Source organism: Nuphar pumila, chromosome 6 (genome assembly GCF_984573655.1).
Source record: "Nuphar pumila chromosome 6, dmNupPumi1.hap1.1, whole genome shotgun sequence".
Classification (NCBI taxonomy): domain Eukaryota; kingdom Viridiplantae; phylum Streptophyta; class Magnoliopsida; order Nymphaeales; family Nymphaeaceae; genus Nuphar; species Nuphar pumila.
The window spans coordinates 53,237,594-53,261,916 of record NC_143254.1 but is presented as its reverse complement, the minus strand read 5'-3'; the positions used below and the strand labels follow the sequence as shown (position 1 = coordinate 53,261,916).

Below are 24,323 nucleotides of genomic sequence, written 5' to 3'. Positions count from 1 at the left end.
GCTCAAGCATGGAGCAGGACAAAGTGTGCCCAAGCTTCAGGCTAACCAGCTAAGTATGCAGGGACACAGTAAAAACCCAGCTAGCTTTTCAGCAGGCCCATACCATTTGCAACTAACTTTAACCATCACATCCTTCACACTTCCTTTTGTGTGCAAATCTTGTTCAGTTCAGATGGATGGTTTAAATTCCCCTTGTGGAGATTCGGGTTCCGACAATGAATCCGTGTCGGCCCCATACAAAAACCAGAGAATTATGATGGGGTCATCTCAAATTCCTACTCTTTTTGGAAATTTGAGATCACCGTTTAATGCAAAAAAAAAAAAATAGCCCCAGATAAAAAGGATTGGATCAATAATCTGTGTATCTTGAGATCATTAAATTTAAACTCAAAAGGGATTCAAACACATCTTTTAAGGCCATACACACACACACAGTCTTTCACCTGAACAAGAGAAATTGAAACTCTACAAACGATCACTTATACATACACTCATTGGTCTCATCTTCAATAATTCAAGGCCTCACAGAAATCAGATACATATCACAAAGCCTGAAGAGCACGACCAAATATTCAAATAAACAGTCGATAACAGTTCTGGTGTTATTGTGGCTGCTGGCGGTGGTTTCTTCTTTGGAGAAAAAAACATCCAATAGCAACAACAATAGTAACCATGACCCTTCTCTTTGATGCATCACTTGTCGCCTACGAACACTTTCCTCTTGCCCTGAAATTCTCCTAACCCTTCAAATGGCAAAAAAAGGAATGAAAAACAAAACACGAGGTAATGACACTTTAAACACCTGCTTTGAACATGAGAGCAATGGAATTAGTGCCAAACCATTATCCTGTATTTCTAACGACATGCAACGAGTCATAGCATTAATACAATGACGGGTTCAGGTTTTGCCAACATTGTTCTTTAGGGTGTGACTTTTTTGTCCTGCAGTAAGGTTTCCCGTCCGGGGGGGGGGGGGGGGGGGAGGTCCGATTCATTTACCGCAGTGTTTCCGTCCGCGAAACAAGCCTAAAAAGGAATGGGTGATGAGAGATGAATGGGTGACACACATACACGCCCGCACGCCCAGATAAAGACAAGGTCATAAAAGAATAAATACTTCTAACAAGACTAACAAAAATTATGATAACACGAAAAAAGAACGGACCAAGGGACATCATATACATGAAGGGCCACGAAAAAACCAGTTACTCATGAGTGAACCTTCTAGAAGGTAAAAGTCAGCAAAACCACAAACACCTCGCTACATGGGCAAATGATTGATATAGAATAGAAAACAAGATTTGCAAAATGTAAAGCTAATTGGACTGTTTCACAATTTTGGGAACAAACATAGAGCAAAAGATTCAATGAAGAAGCAGTTTGATTGAGAAATATATGCCATGAAATGGAGATAATTGGCATACCTGGAAGACTGCTGTATCAACATCCAAACTGTTCCTAATGCTATGACACAGTTTCATGACTTCATCGTTCTCGCAGTGTAACATATTTTCTACAATGTTCACATTGCTCAGTTCGATTTCCACATAATTCCTGCAATTAAAGGGAGACTATAAACAATCTATAAAGAAATAAATGCATACTATAATAGATGTGACAGACCGACAATACCTGATGCTTAAAAATATCAACTGCTCGTAGTGGGAACTTGCAATATTCACATATGACCTGCTTTCATAGAGACCAAAAATGTAACCCAAATGACCAAAAACAGATGTATAAAGTAGATGGCATTTGCCACCATCAAAGACAACCAGAATTGATTAAAGAGCGTGGAATAGACATGTAGAATGGGCAACACTAACTTTTCGTCAAAAGAGATGCTAAGCATGAAAGATTGAAAATACTAATTTATGGAATGGCGTTCTTGCAGCATCTAGATTTTATACTAACAAGAGGAAGAAAGCAAAAGTATAGGTTTCCTTGAATGTAAAATCCTATCAGGACCTGACCAACCTGTAACGCCACTAAATTCAGGTGATAATAATGAGATTAACCTAATTAGGCTATGGATACATATAACTAGCATAACAGGCATCCAAATCTTACCAAAAATGGACAGATGAAGAAGGGATAAGGCTTTCTTCTAGAGAGCCTGAGCATCTTGATTCAAGTCTTTAAACCACACTAGCACAAGGCTTGTTAAGATATGTGCATTCATATATATTCATATATTTATATATAAATATATAAACCTATGTAAACCGAAATACCCATCAAGGGTATTTCGGTCCTTTCACTAGATAGGTGTCAGCCCATTAGGGGATGATACTTTGCTTTTTGTATTTTTATTTTTTTCACTTTTTTACTTTTTCATTTTTTGTCTTTTGTGATTGGGACAGCTCCATGTAGTTGTTGGAGCTGCCCCCAACAGTCATAAATATGACCGTTGGGTGCAGCCCCAACAGCCATATGGGGCTGCCTCATATGTATCCTCGTGTATTATAAATAGGTCTCTCTAGACCTTGTATTTTCATCTCTTTTGAGAATGTCTCTATGCAATATCAAATTTGTTAGACCCTTGTGTGGGTGGTTTGATGATTTAATCAAGTATTCTACTTGATTGAAAGTGTATTTTTGCATTGATTGAAAGTGTGTTCTTGCATGTGTATTGTATTCAACCCATTTCATTACATGGTATTAGAGCTTTGGTGGTCCAAAAGCAACTTTTGTGAAGTCGTGACAATATCAAGAGGTGGATCGTGAGCTTGGCGAATACAATAAATTGAGGATTGTTGCATCGGGAAGCGTGTCATCCCTCAAGCAAGTCTTGTACCCCTCTCCTTCTGTCTACCTTTTTCTCTTCATATTGTAAAGAAATGGAGAATGAGAGGGAAGTAGTAGTCTCCATCCCCGTACGCCTAAACGATACCAACTATGTGATGTGGGCATCAATAGTAAAATACAAAATATGGGAAAAGGGACAATGGGGTTTGGTGAATGGTACCGAAAAAGAGCCTAAGTTCATTCTTACAAAAATTGAGGATGAAAAAGAGGTTGCTCTTAAAGGAGAAGAAATGAGTAAAGTCATTTTCGACTATGAGAAAAAATGGAAAGAGTGGAGGATAGGTCACTCCAAAATAATTGGATGACTCATCAATAGTGTGGACATCCACAAATGTTCTAGCTTGGCGAAATTTAATTTTGCTAATGATGCGTGGGAATATCTTAAAGACATGTATAGTCTTAAAGATATTGCACACATATGCAATGTTCAAAACAAGGTGAGAACCATGACACAAGAAGAGATGAGCATTAGGGAATACTACAATGCTCTCTCTTTTCTTTGGGATGAATTGGTTCTTCTTGAGGCAAAATGGCATTGTTCACAAGATGTAGAGCTCCGTGAAAATCAAATTAAAACGGAGCATTTCTACCAATTTATTAATGGGCTTAGACCCGAATTTGAAGGAACTAAGTCGGCTCTCCTTCATATGGGAGGTATTCCATCCATAGTAGAAATTCTTGAAGAATTGACTATGCAGGAAAATAGATTGAAGAGGCCTTCTGTTTCAAAGGATAAAGAATCCGTGCTTGCCATGACAAAGCCCGATAATCATACTAGAAGTTACAAGCCTCCTCATTTTGTAAAAAATGAGAATGGAAGGCCCCCCAACAACTATGAAAGGAATAACAAGATGAGCGATCATGAATACAAAAAGAGTAGAAAGATAATTTGTTATCATTGTTATGAACCAGGATATATCAAATCTTTTTGTCCCAAAAGAAAGAAGGATGACCATAAAGAAGACAAAAGAGTTGCTTCGGTTGAGAGGAGTGATATAGATGACTCAAAATGCATTGGCTCACTCTCTTTGGCACGACTAATGGAGGTGCTACAACCCATGCTTAAAGCTCAAGCCTCATCTTTTTCGGGAGCGGCCATATCTACAAGTAGAGACCATGGTAAAACCTCTTGGATCCTTGACTCTGGTGCTTCCTTTCATATGACACCCAATGAGTCCATATTGTCTAAATGTAAAACTAAGCCAAATAATTCTTATGTTTCAATCGCCGATGGCACATCCTTGAAAATCAAAAGTTTTGGGATTTTTAAAAAATATCAAATCTTTCACATACCAAATATTAAAGTAGTACCTAAATTAAATTTAAATCTTTTATCGGTTTCTCAAATTACAGACCATGGTTACAAATTTTTATTTTCATCTAATGATTGTCTAATACAGGATCTTCAGTCTGGAAAGCCGATTGGGCGAGGCCATAGAAGAAGAGATCTCTATGTTGTGGACAATCTTGAATTACCAAAACAACCTTTTTGTAATTTTGTGGAAAAGAAAGATATAAAAATTTGGCACAAAAGACTAGGACATCCTAGCATGGCCAAATTACACTTGCTTTCATTTCTTTCAAATTATAAAGAAAGAGATTTTGTGTGTGAAGATTGCATTCTTGGCAAAATAAAGTCATTGCCCTTTGGACCAAGGCATTTTATAACAAAAAACTTATTTGAGTTGGTACATTTGGATGTATGGGGACTGACTTCAGTGGTATCCAAAGGAGGGGTATCTTATTATGTTGTGTTTGTAGACGACTATAGTAAACATTCTTGGATATTCTTTTTAAAAGAAAAATCAGAAGTATTTGAGTGTTTTAACAAATTTCATTGTTATATTAAGAATCAATTTAAAACTAATATTCAAATTTTTAGAACCGATAATGGGGGAGAATTTGTGTCAAAAGAATTCAAAAATTATCTTGACCTAAATGAAATTATTCATCAAAAATCGTGTCCATACACTCCTCAACAAAATGGACTAGTCGAGAGAAAACATAGACATATTATTGAAACCACTAGAACACTTCTTGTGTCTAAAAATGTTCCAAAAGTCTTTTGGGTTGAAGCGACTCTTACGACAGTCTATTTAATAAATAAAATGCCTTCCAAAAACATTAAAAATATCTCTCTTATTGAAAAACTTTTAAAAACATCTTCAGATTATAAGAGGTTAAGGGTCTTTGGATGCGAATGCTTTGTCCTTACCAAAGAAAACGACAAATTGTCTCCAAAAGCAATCTCTTGTATTTTCTTAGGCTATGGCAAAAGCCAAAAAGGTTATAGATGTTATGACATTGAAAAAAATAAATTATATGTTTCTTGAAATGTCACTTTTCTTGAAAATGAAGTTGGTTTTTGCAAAGAGAAAATCCAAGAAAGTTATGACTACTCGTTCCTTTTTGACCTTGTCAATGAATATGAATGGTGTGAACATACTCATGATACAAATGAAAGTAGAAATGAAGACACACATAATGCAAGTGAGAGTATGAATGAGGGTTTTCATGATATTGACTCATCTCACAATGATATACAAACCTATGCTCGATGTACTGAAGATCATCGATCATGTGCTTTAGAAAGATATTTCCAAAATCAAGAAGTAGATTCTTCTAGTATTAGAAAATCCACAAGAATTTCAAAAGCTCCTAGTAGATTTGTATCATATGATTCCTTTGAACCAAAGTATAAATCATGCCTAATGGCCATACACTCATATTCTGAACCACAATCTTATCATGAGGCCAAACATCATCCGAAATGGATTAAGGCCATGAATGATGAATTATAAGCTTTGAAAAAGGCCAAAACTTGAGAAATCCAAATATTACCTAAAAGAAGAAAAACTATAGGATCTAAATGGGTGTACAAAATAAAAACCAAATGTGATGGGACATTAGAATGATATAAAGCTAGGTTAGTAGCCAAGGGATACAATCAAAAATATGGTATTGATTATGATGAGACGTTTGCTCCCGTTGCTCGAATGACAACTGTTAGAACTCTCATTGCTATAGCCTCGATTCAAAAAATGACCTATATTTCAAATGAATGTAAAAAATGCTTTCTTGAACGGTAATCTAGACGAGAAAGTTTACATAGATCCTCCACCATGATTGAATTTAGTATATGGGAAAACTCTTCGGTTACGTAAAGCCTTGTATGACTTAAAACAAGCTCTCAAAGCTTGGTATGATAAGTTCATTAATGTAATGACTCAACTTCATTTTAAAACTTGTTTTACTGACACTATGTTGTTTGTTAAGTCTTCCAATGCAGGGATGATGATCTTGCTACTTTACGTAGATGATATGATAATCACAGAAGTTGATACACAAGGAGTTAATTATATCAAAGATGTGCTTAAGGCCAACTTTGATATGACAGATCTTGGTTTTTTGCGGTATTTTCTTGGAATAGAAGTTGCCTACTCACCTCGTGGTTATTTTTTGTCACCGACTAAATATGCAGCAGAGATCATTGAACTATCCGGACTTTTGGATGAAAAACGGGTTGATACTCTAGAGGTTATAAATTCCAAAATGAAGAAAGATGATGAAGAGACTCTATAAGATCCAACCCCTACAGACAAATAATTGGATCTTTGTCTTATCTTTCCATTACTCGTCCTGATATCTCCCATGCTATTCACTCTGTTAGCCAATTTCAACATGCTCCCACTACAGTACATATGAGTGTTGTAATGAGAATTGTTGGATATATTAAGAATTTCATTAATCATGGATTATTTTTGTCATCTTCTTCCTCGTTAGAAATCATTGCATATTCTGATTTTGACTGAGGAGGAGATATAAATGATAGACGCCCAACCACTGGTTTATGTGTGTTTGTAGGTGATTCCTTAATTTCATGGCGATGTAAGAAGTAGCAAAAAGTGTCTCTTTCCTCCACTGAAGCTGAGTATCGTGCCATGACAACTGTTGAGAATAGGTGGTTTTTTAGGTTAAGTTATTCTTTATTAGAGGTTTTTTGAAATACTTTTTTATAAGGACTTAGATGTAATTTCTTAGTTTTTGCCTCTCTCTCTATTTAATATAGAGAGAAGCCCTAATCGTGGTTAACGAGTTCTATTGTGCAGTTTCTCTCTTCCTCTCTCTCTCTCTCTCTACACACAGGTGGCTGTATATCTCTTCTCATTCTACATGGTATCAAAGCTTCCGATCGTGGGATTGTGATTGTGATCGTGGGAGCGTGATCAACAGGAACTGGTTGATTGGGTGCGTGGATCGTGATCGAGATCGTGGAATCGTGATCGTGGGAGCGTGATCAACAGAAAAATCTTCCTACGACTTCTTAAAAATCAGGTTTGAATCTGGTTGATTGGGGGAAGATCTGATAACAGATCTGGGATGTTACCCAGATCTGTCGTCAGATCTAAGGAGAAGATCTAGATATGTTCTCCTCGTCGGGATCTCATGCTGCGACCTAGTGTTGCCGAGTCCAGTTCCTGCTATGACGTGAATTTTTTTTTGGGGTTCGTGAGTGGTCGAAGGGTGTTCCTGCTGTTTGGGAGCAGCACAAATCTTCATTTTCTGTGTTGCCGTGATTGCTGAGTTCTCTCCTGGTCGAAGGGTGTTCCTACTGTTTGGGAACAACAAAAATCTTCATTTTCTGTGTTGCCGTGATTGGTGAGTTCTTCCATGTGCTGATTGCGGGAAATCAGAATCCTGTGCTGATTGCTTGTGATCGAAATATACTTGATCTGTCTAACTGTGCTCTGAAGATTTACTGGATGTCGTGCCTTACATGTTGGAGAACAGCAGGTGTAGTGAATATTAGTTTTTTTTGCGACTGCATTCTATCATTTGTCGTGATGTGGTTGGGTGCAGCAGTGTTCGTGATTCCTGTGGTATCAACAGCAACTGAATTTTTTTTGGAAGCATGGTAGCTTAAGGTATTCTTCTGTCGTGGAAAATAGCAGGTGTGATATCCTGCTGTGTTGATTTTTTGTTTTATGTGTGGGCTGCTGGTTGTTGTGGAAACAGCAGGTGTGATTTTCTGCTGAGTTGGAAAATTCCTCTTGAACACTTGTTGTTCAAGTGAGGTAATTATTCTTTTTTGGTTCACATATTCAATATGGCTGAAACTTCGAAATGTGATTCCAAAATGGAACACATTGGGGAGTATAAGGCTTTTGCCAACCCCTTCTCGTATGGCTCTTCCGTAAGGTTGAATGAAACCAACTATGCCAGGTGGTCCAGAACTTTTATGATGTCAGTATCTGGACATCGTTGAAAACATATTTTGTTGGAAGTCGAACCCACTGAGAAATTGGGAAAATATGCTACTTGGGATGAAGATAATGACATAGTTATGTCTTGGATCATGAATAGTGTCGAACCCCATATTGCAGATGGATTGATCTACTATAATACAGCCAAACTGATGTGGGACAATCTCCGTGATACATACTCACAAGAAACAAATGTTAGTCGTATCTTGCAAGTCGAACAGGAAATATATAACTTGCAACAGGGAGATCAGACCTTGGCCCAGTACTATGCCTCTGTCAAAGCTGCGTTTGAAAGACTTAATGCTCACCGGTCTCTGTGTTGCTCGAAGCAAAAGGATCATCAAGAACAAACCATGGTTGCTCGTTTTCTTACAGGTCTCTCTTCAGATTTTTCTGTTGCAAAAGTTCAAATGTTGACTGGTTCAGATGTTCCGACTCTTGCTGACGCTTACAATCGTCTGAGTAGACTTGCGATATCTTTGCCACAATCTCAGCCTGTGACTCAAACATCTGCTCTTGTTGCCCCATCTAGTTATGGCCGTGGAAATATTCAGAATATCAGAGGACGAGGACGTGGACGTGGTATGGGAGGCAGAGGAAAGCTTCAATGTACGTTCTGTGGAAAGTCTGGACATTTAGAAGATCGTTGTTGGGATAAGCATGGTCGGCCAATCTCTTCTGCATCAAAGTCATATAATCCTAAAGCTCATGTTACTACTATTGAGGCAACTAATGCACAAGAGAATCTCACTACAAATGAAAGTAGTATCACCCTTAGTCGTGCGGAATATGATGAGTTGATTGCTCTCCGACCTTTGAGTTCCAGTTCTCCTGTAGCTGGTATTGCCTATTCAACCGGGAATCATCTCCATCCGAATGATAGTAAGTGGGTTATTGACTCTGGTGCATCCAGACATTTGTGTGGAAACTCTCGTGTTTTTTTAGATCTAAAGGTCATTAAGGTTCAACTTGGAGTCTCATTAGCCGATGGGAGCTCCTCCCCGGTTGTTGGTCAAAGAAATATTTCTATATCCTCCTCATTACAGTTGAAAAATGCTCTTCATGCTCCAAACTTTCCTCAAAGTTTACTTTCTGTTAGTTGCCTTATAAAAGAACAAAATTGTAGAGTAATATTTGATCCAATGGGTTGTCATTTTCAGGATTTGCTGACGGGGAAAAAGATTGGTGGAGGCTATGAAGAAAATGGAATTTACTACCTACATCATCCAATGGGTTCTGTTCATGCTGCAGTGGACCATTCATTCAGCCCTGTTCAGTGGCATCGTCGTCTTGGTCATCCTTCATTGTCAAAGCTTCGGTCGGTCTTTCCTCAGATTTCTTCCACCACATCATTTCAGTGTGAAGCATGTCAGTTGGGCAAGCATTATCGAAGTTCGTTCCCTTTGAGTCAGAGTCAGTCTAGTAATAAAGTTTTTGAACTTCTTCATGCAAATGTATGGGGTTCTAGTAAGATTCCTACTAGGACTCAGTGTCGGTATTATCTTGTTATTGTTGATGATTTCTCTAAGTTATCATGGGTATTTTTAATAAAAGAACGATCTGAAGTTTCAAGTCTTATCAAATCCCTAATTCTTGAAATAAAAACTCAGTTTGAATCTATTGTCAAGATTGTTCGCACTGATAATGCTCTTGAGTTTAAATCAAAAGATTTGTTACAATTTTACCAAGATCATGACATCCAACCACAAACTTCCTGTGCCTATTCATCTCAACAAAATGGGGTGGCTGAGCGAAAACATCGACACCTCCTTGATGTTGCAAGGACCATTATGATTCAATCCAATGTTCCTGCGTCATACTGGGGTGATGCGATTACCACTGCTTGCTATCTGATCAACCGCATGCCTTCGTCTTCTGTGGGTGATGAAATTCCATTACATATCCTAAAACCTAATGCCCCACTTTTTTCTTTCTCACCAAAAATATTTGGATGTGTCTGTTTTGTTCATAAACTTGGCCCTGACCGTGATAAATTAGCAGCTCAAGCTACAAAATGCATATTTATTGGTTATCCGAAAAATCAGAAGGGCTATCGATGTTATGATCCTATTTCTCGCCGAGAGTATGTCAGTGCGGACGTACCTTTCCTGGAATCCTCTCCATATTACTCTAGTTCCGGTTCTCCACTGCAGGTTGATCCAGCTGAGTCTTTTCCATTACCTGTACCTCCTTTTCCTTTGGAATCTGTGCCCTCCTTACCGAACCAAACTTCATCCTCTTCCAGATTTAATAATCCTCCATTGGTATATGTGCGTAGAGCTCCACTTCCGTAAGAGCCTTCATCTTTTTCTTCTCCTGAGGTAAGTTCTACTGACAATAGTGTTCTTCAAGATGATGATAACAGGCCTATTGCTCTACGAAAAGGGACAAGACAATGCACCTTATATCCCATAGCTCATTTTGTCTCTCATGCTAGAATTGGACATAAGATGAAGTCTTTTATTTCAGCCTTGTCTGCTGAAACCATTCCTCTGAACTATCAGCAGGCAACACTTGATAATCGCTGGAAGATGGCTATGCAAGAAGAAATGACAACTTTGGTATCTCAGCATACCTGGGATCTAGTTGATTCCCCAGCAGATGCTGACATTGTTGGTTGTAAATGGGTATATACAATAAAGTACAAATCTGATGGTTCTATTGAAAGGTACAAGGCCAGATTAGTTGCGAAAGGATATACCCAGACATATGGAATTGACTTCTTTGAAACGTTTTCTCCTGTTGCACGGATGGGTACCATCCGTCTTGTTCTCTCAATAGCTGTTCAGCATGGCTGGAACTTGTGTCAATTAGATGTGAAAAATGCATTTCTTTATGGGGATATCTCTGAGACTGTTTACATGCAACAACCTCCAGGTTTTGAGGTTGAGGGGGAGTGTCATAAGGTGTGCAAATTGAGAAAGGCGATTTATGGCTTGAAACAAAGTCATCGTGCATGGTTTCAAAAGTTGTTTGAAGTGATGTCAAGCTTTGGTTTTAACAGATCAGCAGCAGATCATACTCTTTTTATAAAGAAAACTAGCTCTAACATAGTTGTTATGGTAGTATATGTGGATGATATCATTCTTACAGGAGATGATGTGAAAGCTATTGAAGCCACAAAGGCTCATCTTCAAAAACACTTTGTTACAAAAGACCTTGGTTCACTCAGGTATTTTCTGGGTATAGAAGTTGCTAGAAGCCGTGAAGGGATGGTTCTGTCTCAACGAAAGTATGTTCTTGACTTATTAAAGGAAACAAGCATGTTGGAAGCTAAACCAGCAAATATTCCCATGGACCATAAAGTTCAGTTGGTTGAAGAAGGGTCAAAACCTGTTGATAGCAAACGCTATCGCTCACTAGTAGGGAAGTTACTATATGTAACTGTGACCAAACCAGATATTGCTTTAGCAGTAAGCAAAGTTAGCCAGTTCATGGACAAACCAACTGAGGTACACTGGAATGCAGCCATAATGATTCTCAGATATCTAAAGTCCTCTCCTGGAAAGGGGTTACTGTTCAAGAAAGGTGGAACACTGGAGATAGTAGCTTATTCTGATGCTGACTATGCTGGATCTGTAGTAGATAGAAAGTCTACCACAGGATTCTGTGTGTTTCTGGGAGACAACTTGATTTCATGGAGAAGTAAGAAACAAAATGTGGTTTCCAGGTCGAGTGCAGAATCAGAATATCGGGCTATGGCCCAAACAGCTGCCGAATTGATATGGGTTCGCACTGTTCTTAATGATCTCCAGGTGAAGGTTTCCTCTCCAATGACCATGATGTGTGATAACAAAGCGGCAACATATATAGCAAACAATCTTGTCTTTCATGAGAGAACAAAGCACATTGAGGTTGATTGTCACTATGTAAGAGATATGATTCAAGCTGGTCATATCACTACAAAATACCTAAAGTCTGAAGACCAAGTTGCAGATATGTTTACAAAGCCTCTTGCTAGGCCTAATTTCTCCAGATGCTGTGACAAGCTGAGCATGATAGATATCTATGCTCCAGCTTGAGGGGGAGTGTTGAGAATAGGTGGTTTTTTAGGTTAAGTTATTCTTTATTAGAGGTTTTCTGAAATACTTTTTTATAAGGACTTAGATGTAATTTCTCAGTTTTTGCCTCTCTCTCTATTTAATATAGAGAGAAGCCCTAATCGTGGTTAACGAGTTCTATTGTGCAGTTTCTCTCTTCCTCTCTCTCTCTCTCTCTCTACACACACAGGTGGCTGTATATCTCTTCTCATTCTAAAACAACGATCACATCTGAGTTAGTATGGGTGCGGCAACTTCTAGCAGACCTGGAAATTCACATTGCAGAACCCTCCCGATTATGCTGTGACAACAAAAGTGTGGTCTACATTGCAAACAATCATACATTTCATGAGAGGACAAATCATATTGAAATAGATTGCCATTATGTTCATGAAGAATTTCTGAAGAAGACCATCACATTGTCTTACGTTCCCTCATAATACCAACTGGCGGACTTCTTCACTAAAGTGCTTCTGTCACCTCAGTTTCATTTTCTACTTGGCAAACTCTCGGTTGTCCCACCATGAGTTTGATGGGGGGTGTTAAGATATGTGCATTCATATATATTCATATATTTATATATGAATATATAAACCTATGTAAACCGAAATACCCATCAAGGGTATTTCGGTCCTTTCACTAGATAGGCGTCAACCCATTAGGGGCTGATACTTTGCTTTTTGTATTTTTATTTTTTTCACTTTTTTACTTTTTTATTTGTCTTTTTTACTTTTTCATTTTTTGTCTTTTGTGATTGGGACAACTCCATATAGCTGTTGGAGTTGCCCCAACAGTCATAAATATGACCGTTAGGTGCAACCCCAACAGCCATATGGGGCTGCCCCATATGTATCCTCATGTATTATAAATAGGTCTCTCTAGACCTTGTATTTTCATCTCTTTTGAGAGTGTCTCTATGCAATATCAAATTTGTTAGACCCTTGTGTGGGTGGTTTGATGATTCAATCAAGTATTCTACTTGATTGAAAGTGTGTTCTTGCAGTGATTGAAAGAGTGTTGCTAAAAACGCGCACAAAAAGCACGCCCCGCCTTGAGGCGAGGCCCTTTTCGCCTTGAGGCGCACTTAAAAAGCGCAACGTCATTAAAGCGTACGCCTCATGCGCCTTGAGGCGAGGCGCGCCTCAAAGTGAGGCGCGCATTAAAAATCGGATGGCCCGGACCCAAGTTTGACCTGGATTCGGGCCCGTATTCTCGAAAGATCGAGAACCTGTGTCTTTAAAAAAGACACAGGCGCTTCAGGGCGAGGGAAAGCCCTCACCCCTTCTCTCTCCACTCTGTCCCCTCTCGTCCCCCGCCACTGCTATCGCCGGCCACCACTCGCCGCCGGCCACCACCCGTCGCCGATCATCGCTTTTTCTTTCCTCTGCTGAGAAGGCATCGGTGACCCGCCGCGCCATCGACTCACAGCCACCGCCGTCCATTCCGGCGACCTCTGCATTTTCTGGTGACAGGTAAACACAGTCCATTCTTTGCTTCTTCTTCTTAGTGATGGGTTGATCGACAGGGGGGCAGAGCCCAGTGTCACCCCCAATCTGCTTTTCTCTCTTGCCTCTCTTGGTCGACCGACAGGGGGCGGAGCCCCTATCGTCGCCTTTGGTGTGTATTAACTCCCATTCAGATTCCCTATTAACTCCCATTCAGATTCCCTATTTCTCTCTTGGTCGACCCCTCACTGAGAGTGCTTACTGTTGTTCATTTGGTAGTTCCATTTTTCTGCTTGACATTCATGTCACTTCTACTTCTTTGTCAAACTTACGAATGGATCCCAAGATGCTTGGTTTAATAGCTCGAGAGAGTTGAGACATGCAGAGTTTAGACTAAGCCCTGGTCATCTCAGATTCTACTAAACATGGTTGTGGCTGAAGACTATGATCTAGTGCGTAAAGATCTTCATTTATCGACTGCTGACTTCATTAGAGAGCGCAAAGGTTCTCGTTCTCATGTGCTAGTGTCTTCCTCACTCTTGCACTCGATCTCGCTTAGTTGGGGCCCAAATAAACTCATGTGGGGAAACACGATTTTTTATTCAGTTCCTCGTGGTGTGATTTGGAAGGACTTTGCACATGAGTTTTCCTGCAGAGGCATGGTGCAAATATCTCTGGTATAAGCATGTTGTACCTAGGGCCTTATGGACAGTTTACCTGGCTTGTAAGAGCAGGCTTCCAACGTTTGACAGACTGCAACATTATGACATTCAACTGGCTAACCAGTGTCTGCTTTGTGGTTGTCATGAGGAGTTCAATCAACATGTTTTTATTTTCTATCCAGTTAAAGAAGATTTGGAGGTTTATTTTGGACAGATTTGGCTGCAATAGTGATTTATCTCGTTTGTGATTCAAGAGTTGATCTGGTGGTTTGAAAAACCATTCAATGAGAAGCGTCTTCCCGTCATCAATCCTGCAACGGAGGAAACTATAGGTTGTTTTTTCACTTCTTTTTTGTCATTCAAGCCATTGGACCATATGCCCATTTGATTAGTCTTCCTTTTTTCTGTGATTTTATGCAATACCCAATTGCTGAATCAATGGTTTGGGAAAGTGGGTGTTTCCTGATTTTGCTTTTTATGGCACCCACATATTGAAATTTTCCCGTGTTTGGTGGTTTTTGAGAGGTTTGCTTGGATTTAGTTCTTGTTGCTATGGTGGTAATGGTGTTATGATAGGTGGGTGTTGTGGTGATATTCCATTTGGAGTTATGGTTTCTTGTTAATTTTCTCCTTTGTTGTGTTTTCTGCTTATGGGAATTTGAACAAGGGAAGTCTTTGGTACTCATCCCTTTGTTTTATGTGTCTGTGAATGGTCAGATGATGGTGAAACAGTAATGCGTTTTTTCTTCTTAGCACTTGAAGACTTTGAGAGTGCTTACTGTTGTTCATTTTGTAGTTCCTTTTTTATGCAATTAGATACTTATATAGATCAAGTTGTTGCATTAATGTTACTTTTACATGTTAATCTCATATTTTTTTCGTATTTATTTGAGATTTTTTATTTCGTGTTGGTTGGCGCTTCATCAATAAAGCATTTCTTATTTATTTGTAATTTAAGATAATTTTTATAGTTTTTTTTAAGTTAATTTTTTTTTGAGGCTTACGCTTTGCGCCTCGAGGCTTACGCCTCGCCTCAGATTTTGGTGGAGCGCCTCGCTACGCCTCAATGCTTTTCACAACACTGATTGAAAGTGTATTCTTGCATGTGTATTGTATTCAATCCATTTCATTACAAGGCTATGCTTCACCTCTGATTAGGTTTTGCCCAATAAGAACATAGAGTTCAAAAAAAAAAGAGAAAAAGCAACTGCATGCAAGCGAGCAAAAAGGTCCAACTCATTAAGCACCAAAGATGGGTGAACAAACATACCCAATCAAGCCAGCAAAAGGGTCCAACACACTAAGAACCAAAGATGGGTGAACAAACATACCCAATCACTTGAGAAACAATCAGGGATAAGGAATGCCTTAATGGGTGATTAATCAAATAAAACACTTCTTCAGCATATGAGCTGTGAACTCCAACATAAACTGAAATGAAGTGCTGAATGTGCATATCTGGAAAAATGTTTTTGTGAAATAACTGCTATATTTTTCACATAAATATGAAGATGTCAAATGTATGAAGTGTTACACTCTCCAACATAGTAGCTCCTGTTGATGAGATAATTTAGAAACCACAGCTGAATAAAGACAGTTGGTGGGAAAAGATTCGCCGAGAGAAAGAAAGGTTGAGAAAAGTTCCATTCTCTGATGCCACGTAAAATTTCAGCTATTGTTCCCAAAAATTTTCCCAAACTCTTTCAAAATCCGCGACTGCTAACATTTCTCACATGGCTGAATTTTGATATATGTTTTGATTTTCAGACACTATTAGCTGTCTTCTATCACTATTCCATATATTTCTCTTTTGTATGTTCCTGTACTGAATTCTACAGCTCACAGAAACTACAGCCTAAATTTATCAACTAGTTCATTCCATATCTTCCAAGAGATCTAACTATTGATTTTCGTTCATTTCTCCATTGCTGAAATTTCCACATTTCTCTTGAATAATATGCAAACATTTTCATGCAAAAATATGAAAAATATTAGAGAAATGTCATCAGTAAGTCATAGACTTGGAGTACTTCCTGAACCATCTTCATCAGTATAGTGGAAGTGAAGCACTAAGGAAAATTATCTTACTATCAGTCATAATACACCTTTGTAGTGCCAATTCCAAATAATCATCATTCCATACTAGACGTTATCTCATTTAGCATTGTCACATTTCTCATCTACCATCAATTCAGCTCTCACCTTACACCAATATGAGGAAATGCACAAAATCTAGGTGGAATTCTGAAGCTTGATTTACTTAGCCAACTGAACTATCACAATGGAGAATTTATGGGCCCAAAATTTTCATCTGATCAATAGCTATTCTTGTCTAAAATCTGCACCGTCATCATCCCCACTGGATATGATCACAATTAGCATATTCATATGAATCTGGATTAACTGTAGAAATTCTGAAATAAAATATCACAATGCATAGCTGTTGGCCAAAAAAATTCACCTGATCCATAACCATGACAAGTGCATTCGGTTCCCACTATTGTTAATCTCTTGCAGAATCTGTGTAACATGAAAAATCAAGGCTACAACAGCTTAATACTTGAATCTGAACCGTTGAATGCTTAAAATATCAGTACCTAGTCATGCTGGCTAATTTATTTAATAATTTCCCCTTATGCCCGAGCTCCAGAAATCTACCTATCTTATTTAGAAGGTAAAAAGAGTAAACTTCAAAACCAATGACGGGCTTTTGAGTTTTGGAAAGTGGACCCTTTCGAACCTTTTTGTTAAGATAGGCAACTTTTAGGAATGCGACATGGAAAATTTCCACTTCACATAAGAAATTAAGGCATCACAAAAAGGCAAATATCACTGTATGAAGCCAATTTCCGATATGAAGAGAACACAGAGCAACATTTAGTGCCCCGACCTCCTTGTATTTGTAACAAAAAAAAATAACATCTTGAACTAGAGAAATTACCAGATTTCTGTTTAGATGTCAAAACAGATTTCTGTTTATGATGATAATATTTTCTCAGGGAATAACAAACTCGTAAATATGCAAATAGATCCAGAAAAAGATTCTTCAAAATCTAAAAGAATCTGCATCGTCTAATAAGAAAAAACTCATTATCGTAGGATGATCCCAAAATACAGTTAACATACCGGAGAATGTGTTGCATGATGTTTTTCAGCGTCTTTTGGCACCATATCTCCACAGACTGTACATTTTGAAGATTTTGCAAGCAGTACGCATGATGCAGTTCAAAATTGGGAGTTGGGATAGCTCTGTCACTAAACATACATGATTGAGATGTAAATTATTCAAAGTTTCTTTTGAAAACAAAACATCAGTAGCTCAGCAACACTTGAAGTTCAGAATCTGAGGCACTAGACAATCAACTATGTTAAATTTACAAAATCCATGAATTCATGAGCACTTCACAGGAGGTAACAATATATATGTATATGTCGGTGTGTGCTCAATATTTAAAAGGTTAATGTGTAATTTCTATTCATGTAAATTCACTGATATTAGGTTGTGCTACTGCCCAATGTAAGCATTACCATACTCCACCCCTTCTTTCAACACTTGTGATAAAAAATGGCATGGGTTGGCCGCAATGACTTATGCCAGCCACAGGGAAGAAACAAAAGCTTCTCCACACACATTTACTTCACAAGAAGCTATGAGAAAAAGAAAAAGGAGCTACTAAGCGTGCCATACCAACTCCTAATCAGGTTATCTGTTCCCCCCCCCCAACAGGGCAGTTAGCTACATCTCATGTTCGGGGGTCCCAAAGAGCACCACGTATGTAAGCATGTGTGTCTCGTATCCCCATGTTTGTCAGCATTAATTAGCGTTGAAGTTTGATGCGATTGCAAAGACTTAAGTACTCTCTCCTCCATTGGTGCAAAAAAAAATGATGATTCTTGAAAAGGAGTGGTTGTAAAGACTTAATTGCCCCGAAGATGATTATTTAAGACCCATACTGCAGGATTATCTCAGAAAGAAATCTCCCTTAGAGGATGCCATGAACATCAACCCTCTCACACTCTCTCTCCCTTCTATTTCTGCTTCTATGCACATCCAACAGAAGATCTTACATTGCTCCATCAAGCACCGGCTGACCTGCACATTGACTGTTGTGGAGCCTGATTCAGAGTTTTTACCCTTACAGGAGAAGGGTTTGGGGGCTCATCCCAGCGTGGGTAGCATCATTCAACTAAATGAGTTGTAGATCCTGATTCAGAGTTTTTACCCTTACAGGAGAGGGGTCTGGGGGCTCCTCCCAACGTGGGTAGTATCATTCAACTTGAAGAGTTGTGGAGTCTGATTTAAAGTTTTTATCCTTACAGAAAAGGGGGTCTGAGGGCTCCTCCCAGCGTGGGTAGCATCATTCAACTTGAAGAGTTGTGGAGTCTGATTCAAAGTTTTTACCCTTACAGAAAAGTGGGGTCTGAGGGCTCCTCCCAGCGTGAGTAGCATCATTCAACTTGAAGAGTTGTGGAGTCTGATTCAGAGTTTTTACCCATACAGAAGGGGGGTCTGAGGGTTCCTCCCAGCGTGGGTAGCATCATTCAACTTGATGAGTTGTGGAGTCTGATTCAGAGTTTTTACCCTTATAGGATGAGGGTTTGGGGGCTCCTCCCAACGTGGATAGCATCGTTCAACTTGATTCATTGTGGAGCCTGATTCAGAGTTTTTGCCCTTACAGGAGAAGGGTTTGGGGGCTCCTCCCAGCGTGGGTAGCATCACTCAACTTGATTCGTTGTGGAGTCTGATTTAGAGTTTTTGCCCTTACAGGAGGGGGGTCCGGTGGCTCCCCCCCGGCACGAGTCCCAGGTGTCGTGGTCAAAAAATGCACAGGGTGTCGTGGTGAGAAAGGCATATGTTTGTTCCAAACAAGGTTGAAAGAAATCAATGGAAAATCCAACAGGGACCATGCCAAAATCAAGATGTGGATGTCAAGCGAGAATGGTGTTGTGCAACTCAAATAACACAAAATAATAAGGTCTGATTTTTAGTTAAAATGAGGAATGAAATGACAATAAAAATTGCTTAAAATTTACAGGAATAAACTAGACTCAATAACGAAGACACCATTTTTTATGGATTTGGAATATGACCTCCGGTTAAGGAGATATGACCCTCACAAGTTGGTCATAATTCGGGTAGCGATTTACAACGATTTGCTTACTGAATAACACTATAAATCGCTATAGCAATTTGCGGAAGACACTACAAATCGCTATAGTGAGATTCAAAAACACTATAAATTGCTATAGCGATTTGCGGAAGACACTACAAATCGCTATAGTGAGATTCAAAAACACTATAAATCGCTATAGCGATTTGCGGAAGACACTACAAATCGCTATAGTGAGATCCAAAAATACTATAAATCGCTATAGCGATTTGCAGAAGACACTATAAATCGATGTTGAAAAGCCGGATAACACTATAAATCATTGTGGGGCTCGTTGAAGACTCAAAAATACTACAAATCATTGTAGGAAAGCCCGATAACACTACAAATCGTTGTTGGAAGGCCCCAAAAAAATTTGGTCCGGAGGGCGCTGCCCCCCGAGCCCCCGCCAGGGGCGCCCCCCCTGGACCCCCGTCCGCTGACCGCGCAGCAAAATCCTTGTCGGGGGGCAGCCCCCGAACCCCCCTCTTATAAGTGCAAAAACTCTAAATTAGGCTCCACAACGAATCAAGTTGAATGATGCTACCAACGCTGGGAGGAGCCCCCAAACCCTTATCCTGTAAGGGCAAAAACTCTGAATCAGACTCCACAACTCTTCAAGTTGAACGATGCTACAGTCAGTGTGCAGGTCAGTCGGTGTTTGATGAAGCAATGTAGGATCGTCTGTTGGATGTGCACAAAAGTAGAGAGAGAGAAGGGAGAGAGAGTGAGAGGGTTGATTCATGGCCTTCTCCAGGGAGAACTCTTTGCCTCCCTTGATTTCTTCTCTAGAGAGAGAGAGAGGGTTTTACAGTGTTTTACGGAGAAAGAAGAAGAAGACTTTGAAGAGTCAACATCATCCTCGACTTTCTGGATGGAGGACATGTTTGTCCTTTTTTTGAACGGAGAAAGAAGAAGAAGACTTTGAAGAGTCAACATCATCCTCGACTTTCTGGATGGAGGACATGCTTGTCCTTTTTTTGAACGGAGAAAGAAGAAGAAGACTTTGAAGAGTCAACATCATCCTCGACTTTCTGGATGGAGGACATGTTTGTCCTTTTTTTGAACTGCTTGTTTTTTCTTTTTTGAATGAAGGGCATTTTTGTCATTTTCTCAAACCATCACTTTATGAGAAGAATAGCAAGAAAGGGTACTTAAGTCTTTGCAACAACACTAGAGTCCGATGCAAAGTTATGTCAACATACACGGGAATACAAGCCCCATGTGCTTGTATACGTGGTGCTCATTCAAAGCCCCGAACACAGACGTGGGATTCAGTGAATCATCAGGGGGGAACATACACCACCCTCTCTACCAACTCCCATTTGGCCAACCATGTCCAACTTGTTAAGGCCAAACCAACGTAAAGGAATAGTTGAAAACGTTTTACCCAATCATATTATCCTCTAAGTTTGTGAAACAAGAAATAGCTAGTACAACAATACGCTTCCCGGTTAATGAGGTTTCTGTTATGACAATGAAGCCATACATGATACTTCAAGTACAAGGTTTTTATGATGAGCAAGTAGAATCAACTGCATTTCAGCTAAGGCTATGAAGAAATTGAAGAATTTGGTGAAGAATCCTTGAAGACTAGTGTGCAAATGTTTAATTCATTAAAAGTCTTAGATTCTTGTAAGAGCCTTACTTAGAGTGCATATTTAGGTTGCATTTCACCTTAAAAGTCTTTAGAAAAACTTTTCTAAAAGAAACTCTTTTGAAAATCTTTTTAGAAAACTCTTTTCTTAAATTTTCATGTTTATTAGTCGACCAATAGACTTATCAGTAGACTAATCCTTTCGCGCCATATTTTCTAAAAAGTCATTTTTGTCAAATTAGTCGACTGGACAGAATGTCTGTTTTCTGGAAAATTAGCAGCAGTCGACTAATGGTTTTATCAGTCGACTGAACATAACATGTGTTTTCTGAAAATTTAGCAGCAGTTGACTAATGCTTTTTATCAGTCGATCGAACAGAATGTTTATTTTTTCGAAGATTTTAGCAGCAGTCGACTAAAAAGTTTTTCAGTCTACTGATGATATTATCAGTCGACTAACTTTTCTCTAGTCGACTAAGTTTCAAAAGTTTAGATTTTCAAACAGCTCGATTAACAGATCAGTCGACCGACGATAACTGTCAGTCTACTAATAACTAACTATTAGTCGACTAACTGATGTTTCAGTCGACTAATTTTGCCGTTTTCCTGAAACTTCAAAAAGGCGTGTCTTTTCATTTTTCAAACGTTTTGATCGTTCAAATGGACAGTTTTGACACCCTTTCATACTCTCAACGTATGGAATCTTTTAACTATAAATGTGAGTGCATTTTACACTAAAAAACAACAAGAATTCAATCGATTTGAATCATTTACTTCTTGCTTTTCACTCCTATTCATTCAAGTATTTGTTTTCTCACTCACGTGATATTTTCACTTCAGTTTTTCACTCAAATCACTTTGAGAGATAGTGAATTCGTGAGTAGAGTGTTTCAACAACCTCAAAAGCCAATTGCATCTCATTTGCATTCAAAAGGAAGGCTCATAGGTTGTATTGTAAGTTGTTATTTCTTTTGTGTAAAAAGAAGGACTCCTTGGTGTAAAGGAGTTGTTTGCTTTCAGTAGGATTGTTACTGAAAGTGGGACCGATTATGGTCTGTGTGATCTTGTAGTTTACAAGGTTGATAGTGAAAAATCTCAAGCGGGTTTTGCTTGGGGACTGGATGTAGGTCGGGTTTGACCGAACCAGGATAAAATCTTGTGTTCTTTGTGTGTTTGCTTTGAGATTTGCAAAATCATTCAATATTCCGCAGAAATTTTTTAAAAGCACTATTCACCCCCCCTCCAGTGCTCGTTGCCTCGATCCTAGTGCACTTTCAGTTTCCCCTTATGCACAAAATTTCTTAGGAATACATGCCAAACACACTCCATATTCCATATAAGGTAGCTTCTCCAAGTCTCCCTTGATTGAGTTACATACAACTAGGGGTGTCAATGGGCCGGGTTTGACCTGGACCCGAAGAAGGCTAGATTAGAATCCGGGTAGGACCTGAAGGATCCTATTAATATATGGAGCTGGATATGATTTGTGAAATTTCATACCAGACCCGGGACCAACCCCACTTCTAATTATACAAAAACAAAAACAACAACTATGCCTTCATCCCAAAACAATTGGGGTCGGCGATATAAACCAACAAAGAAAATCATTATGGGTCTTCCACATAAATCCTTCTCCTCCATTCATTTCTATCCAATGCCATGTCCGCGGTGAGGTTCAAAGCATTCATATCCTTTCTTATCACCTCCATCCATGTCTTCTTAGGCCTACCCCGACCTCTTTTAACTAATATATTTTCCCATTTCTCCACCCTTCTAACTGGAGCATCATTAGGACTTCGTCGAATATGTCCAAACCACCATAAACGATTCTCTCTCATCTTATTTTCAATGGGTGCAACGCCTACCTTCTTACGTATCTCCTCGTTCCGAATCTTATCTTTTATTGTATGATTCGTAAATTTTCAATGTAAAAATGCTAAAAAAATATAATTATTTTACTGGGTATGGTAAGGGTCTGGTTCATGTAATCCTTACAGAATTCCGGTATGGTGGGTCCGATTAGACCAAGTGAGAACCCTATACCATCATCTTAAATCAGGTTTGGATTTGGTTCCACCTGAATCCGAACCAAACCTGATCGGTTGACACCCCTACATACAACAAAACCAGAAGATCTCAGCCTCAAATTTATACTTCAAAAAGGTAGAAATTAAATCCATCCGCAATCCTAAACTACAGGCTTATCAAGTAATGCAATTACAAAAAGCAATTTGAGCGATCCATGTGCGGTGCGCAAAATCAATACGTGAATGAAAAGTCTACATAAATCAAAATCGTTAAAATGATTATAAGTTTTATAACTCAGGCAAACGAGTCAACTTAGAATTGATTGATTGCAACACCTTAATCAAAGAAAACATTCACATCAAATTAGCAACAGAGAGCTAATAAAATTCTTCGTGAAATAGTTGTAATGCAGACAACATAAGGGATGTCAGGAACGTAACAATTAAACGGGAAGAGAAAAGGATAAAAAACTGTCCAATTAAGGTAAAAAGGAAGGGGTCGGGAGGTTGATCGCTCACCAGTTGCTGCAGACGGTAGTGGCGTATTATGAAGGGATCGCCATCAGCACGATCTAACCCAACAGAACTGATGAAGAAAAACGAGAGAGAGAGAGAGAGCAACATAAAATATATCATCATGGGACCACTTCAGATCATCTTGGAAACTCCTACGACCTGCATCTTTTCTCTCACTTCTTGTTTTGGAACAAAAGCTTTTCCATATCAGGCGGATATGGCTCCCACCTTAGTTTGTGCTGGGAGGGCAGGTCAGGACCACGACTTCTTCGCGGCTCCTCAAGCGGTGAAAATAGACATTGTGCATAGAGTCAATGAAGGAGAATCTTTAAGGGAAAAGGGGGATGATGACCGATTGTTTTCTCAAGTGATGGGCTTTGATGTCACGACGACAACACAACTATCGGGTATTGAGTTATCGAAATAGCAACTACATGAAATCTCGAAGGATCTTACGACCCGTGCTACAGTTGTGGTTTTATCAGTTAACCAGCCTTCCCCGGATGATGTGTCTTCAACGTCCTCTCGTTTGGGGTATACACGAAATGGAAGGGATGTCAGCACCACTGTATCTTGCGTGCAAAGGAGAGATGTTGTCTTGCCACGTCGTTCACTCCGGACACGCAAACCTCAAATTTTTTCATATTGTGTCCAATGAAGATGGCTTGCTGGAATATTCGGGGCCTAAACTGCCCGACAAAACGCTTATTCTTGTCTAATTGGATTAGACAAAAAAATTTGGATGTGATTGCTATTTGTGAAACAAAAATGCAAGAGGTTTCTATTGCTTCGGTTTTAGAGTTGTGGAGGAGTG

The 24,323-nt window shown here is 39.1% G+C and overlaps 1 pseudogene; it reads right to left on the bottom strand.

The window, feature by feature from the left end:
- Positions 1-1,464: 1,464 nt before the first annotated feature.
- On the bottom strand, positions 1,465-23,538 carry LOC149834861 (uncharacterized; annotated as a pseudogene).
- Between the last annotated feature and the right edge of the window lie 785 nt (positions 23,539-24,323).